The following is a 4,588-nucleotide window of genomic DNA, read 5'->3' as shown; positions in this document are numbered from 1 at the left end:
TTGATTTGTTGTGTTTCTGGGTCTCTATTCAGAAAATTTCGGCCTGAGCCAAGGAGACCCAGGGTTTCTCCTATTCCATCCTGTAATGTTTTCAGAGTGTCTGCTTTGAGTTCAAGGTCTTTGATAAATTTGGAGTTGATTCTGGTGCAGGGTGATATATAAGGATCTAGCTTTAGTTTTCTACATGTAGTTAACCAGTTTTGCCAGCACCATTTACTGAAGAGGCTGTCTGTCTTCCATTGTATTGTTTTATCTCCCTTATCGAAGATTAGATAGCTATAGGTCTGTAGGTTCTTTTCTGGGTTTTCAATTCTATTCCATTGGTCCTGAGGTCTGTTCTTATGCCAATACCAAGCTGTTTTGATTACTATGGCTTTATAGTAGAGTTTGAAATTTGGTATTGATATTCCTCCAGCAGTGTTCTTTCCGTTGAGGAGCGTTTTTGCTATTCAGGGTCTTTTATTGTTCTATATGAATTTTTGGATTGCCTCTTGTATTTCTTTGAAGAATGAGGGTGAAATTTTGATAGGTATTGCGTTGAATTTGTAGATAGCCTTGGGAAGTATTGCCATTTTCACGATGTTAATCTTTCCAATCCAGGAGCATGGGAAGTTTTGCCATTTTTTAAGTTCTGTGTTGATTTCCTTTTTCAAGATTTTAAAGTTTTCATCATAGAGGTCCTTCACTTCTTTAGTTAAGTTAATCCCTAGGTATTTTATTTTTTGTGAGGCTATTACAAATGGAGTTGCTTTCCTAATTTCAGCCACACTTTTCTCATTGTTGGCATACAGAAAAGCCATTGATTTTGGGGGGTTAATTTTATAACCTGCTACTTTGCCAAAGTTTTGAATCAGCTTGAGTAATTTGGGAGTGGAGTCTATGGGATTCTTTAAATACAAGATCATGTCATCTGCAAAGAGGGAGAGTTTTATTTCTTCTTTCCCTATTTGGATCCCCTTTATGTCTGCATCTTGTCTTATTGCTGTAGCTAGGCATTCTAATACTAGATTGAAGAGAAGTGGAAATGAGTGGGCATCCTTGTCTTGTTCCTGAGTTAAGAGGAAATGGCTTTAGTTTTTCACCATTGAGTATAATGCTGGCTGTAGGTTTGTCATATACAGCCTTTATTGTATTGAGGAATGTTCCATGGACTCCTAATTTTTCCAAAACCTTCATCATAAAGCGGTGTTGGATCTTGTCGAATGCTTTTTCTGCGTCCATTGAGATAACCATGTGGTTCTTATTCTTGCTCCTGTTGATGTGATGAATAATATTAACTGATTTGCGTATATTGAACCAGCTTTCCATCCCTGAAATGAATTCTGTTTGATCGTGGTGTATGATTTTTTGGATGAATTGTTGAAGTCGGTTGGCCAAGATTTTGTTGAGAAGTTTTACATCAATGTTCATCAAAAAAATGGGTCTATAGTTCTCTTTTTTGATGAGTCCCTGCCTGGTTTTTGGATGAGGGTTATGATGGCTTTATAGAATGTGTTCGGTAGTGAGCTTTCTCTTTCAATTTCATTGAAGATTTGGAGGAGAATTGTTGTGAGCTCTGCTTTGAAGGCCTTGTAAAATTCCGCTGTAAAACCATCTGGTCCTGGACTTTCCTTAGCTGGGAGGTCTCTTATTGCAGTTTCTATTTCAATGCTTGATATGGGCCGGTTCAGATAGTTTAACTCATCTTGGTTTAGTTTTGGCATGTCAATATTTGCTAGGAAGAAGTCCATTTCTGTCAGGTTCTCAAACTTATTACCATAAAATTTTGAGAAGTATTCCCTTATAATGTTATGAATCTTGGTTGTTTCCGTGGTGATGTTTCCATTCTCATCTCTGAGTTTATTAAATTGGGTGTGTTCTCTTCTTTTTCTGATAAGATTTGCTAAGGGTCTGTCAATTTTGTTAAGTTTTTCGAAGAACCAACTCTTTGTTTTGTTGATTCTTTCTATAGTTTTTTTGGATTCTAATTAATTCAATTCTGATTTAATTTTGATTATTTCTTTCTGTCTACTGGATTGGGGTTTATCTTGCTGCTCTTTTTCAAGGAGGTTTAGAGGTGTCATTAAATTGTTAGTTTCAGATCTCTCCAATTTGTTGATGTAGGAGCTCAGAGCTATAAACTTGCCTCTGAGTACTGCCTTTGTTCTGTTCCAGAGGAGCTGATAATTTGTGTGCTCATTTTTGTTGAATAGCATGAACATTTGAATTTCTTTCTAATCTCTTCCATGACCCACTCATGATTCAGCAGTGTGTTGTTCAGCCTCCATGTGATACCGGACTTTCTTTGGTGGCTTTTGGTGTTGAGTTCTAATTTTATTCCCTTGTGGTCAGAGAGAATGCAAGATATAACTTCAATGTTTCTGAATTTTGACAAGTTTGCTTTGTGGCCTAAAATGTGGTCTATTTTAGAAAACGTTCCATGTGCTGGTGAGAAAAACGTGTATTCTGATGCTGCTGGGTGAGATGTTCGGTAAATGTCTGTTAAGTCTAGTTGATCTATGCAGCTGTTTAGATCTGCGGTTTCTCTGTTGAGTTTTTGCCGAGTTGATCTATCTAGTGGGGAGAGTGGTGTGTTAAAATCCCCAACAATTAATGTCTTTGGATCTATATGGGATTTGAGGGAAAGTAGTGTTTCTTTGATAAATTTGGGTGCTCCATTGTTTGGCGAATAGATATTTAGAATTGTAATATCCTCCTGAAGGAGAGATCCTTTAATTAGTATGTAGCGACCTTCTTTATCTCTTCTCACGAATTTTAATTTGAAGTCTATTTTTTCTGATATTAGGATTGCAACGCCCGCCTGTTTATGGAGTCCGTTTGCTTGGTAGATTTTGTTCCAACCTTTAACATTGAAAATGTGTTTGTTTTTACGGGCAAGTTGTGACTCCCGCAGGCAGCAGATAGAAGGTTCTTGTTTTTTAATCCAACTAGACAGTCTATGTCGCTTAATTGGAGAGTTCAGTCCGTTAACATTAAGAGATAGGACTGAGAGGTATTGGGGAGTTCCTGCCATGTTATCTACCTTCTTGGGAGCTGTGAAAACTGGGTTCTTCCTATGGTTCTTGGATTCTCAGTTTGGGTGCAGTTTCTTGGCCTTTATTGTGGTCTTGTTGGTTTTCTATGTGTAGGACATATTTAAGAAACTTTTGTAGGGCTGGTTTGGTGGAGATGTATTGTTTCAATTTTTCTTTGCTATGGAAGATTTTTATTTGGCCTTCAGTTATGAAGGAGAGTTTAGCTGGGTACAGTATTCTTGGTTGATAGTTGTTTGTTTTTAGGGCATGGCATACATCATTCCAGGCTCTTCTTGCTTTGATTGTCTCTGCTGAGAAATCTGAGGTGATTCTAATTGGTTTCCCTTTATAGGTGATTACCCTTTTCTCCTTCACAGCTTCAAGGATCTTTTCCTTGTTCTGAGTTGATCCTGTGTGGATTATAATGTGACGGTGGGATGTCCTATTCTGGTCTGGTCTATTTGGGGTTCTAAAGTCTTCTTGTATCTGAATAGGCCTATCTTTTTGCATGTTTTTGAAGTTCTCTGCTAGGATCCTGTTAAACAAATTTCCTAGACCATTAACTTCTGTTTCTAGGTGCTCCTCTACACCCATTATCCTTAGATTAGGCCTTCTGATGGTGTCTTCCAGGTGTTGGATAGATCTATCATATTTCTTGGACTTGTCTTGGATGGTTGTATGTTCTTTCTCTATAATATCGAGGCTGTCTTCAATCACTGAGATTCGATCTTCTACATGGTCTAACCTGCTGTCAAGACTCTCTACTTTGTTTTTTTATCTCTTTTCCTTCTAATTGTTCAGCTTTGATGGCTTCAAGTTCTTTGTTGAAGCTCTGTTTTAGGTCTTGTATGAATTTCTTTACTTCCTTAATTTGGTGTTCAGTGTTTGTCCTCAAATCACTTAGTTGATTGGTTATGGTTTCTTTGGGCTCCCATTCCTTCTGTTGGGTTCCATTCAGCATTCCCTTTGTGGTCTCCCTGACTTCCTTCAGCTCTTTGTTAATGGATTCCATGAATGCCTTTAGTGATCTTTGTGTGTTCTCTACCTGGTCTCTCAATTCCTGTATTACTCTTTGATTAGCTTCCTCCCGTTCATGGGATTCCTGCAGTTCTCTTTGAGTGTTCTCAGCCTGCTCATGCCATTCCTCCCTTTCTCTTTGAGTATTCTCAAGTTGTTCACCAAATCCTGTATCAGTTTTTCAGTAGCTTCCTCACGCTTATGATATTCCTGTATAAACTTCTGGGATGCCTCCTCTCTCTCCCTATCACGCTCGTACAGATTCCTTTGTACGTTGTCAAACTTCTCATTTATCATGTTTGCCAGCAGTGTTTGTAGAGCTATTTGGGAACTCTCCTCTGGATTATTCATTATCTGTTCTAACCCCTGATTATCAAGATTGGGAATTGAGATACCCGAATTTGCCATTTTTCTTGTGTTTTTCCGGCTTACTCTGCCCATTTGAGATGAAGATAGCACCAGTTTTGTGCTAGAACACTATCTTAAGGCAACCATCAACCAAAGTTTGCATTTGTACAGTCAATAGTCTACAGATACAATCTAGTCCAACAGATACA

Source organism: Dipodomys spectabilis, unplaced genomic scaffold, assembly GCF_019054845.1.
Source record: "Dipodomys spectabilis isolate Male_0828 unplaced genomic scaffold, ASM1905484v1 ptg000147l, whole genome shotgun sequence".
In the NCBI taxonomy this organism is placed as follows: Eukaryota; Metazoa; Chordata; class Mammalia; order Rodentia; family Heteromyidae; genus Dipodomys; species Dipodomys spectabilis.
The sequence above is the reverse complement of the archived record's forward strand: the minus strand, read 5'-3'. Positions refer to the sequence as shown.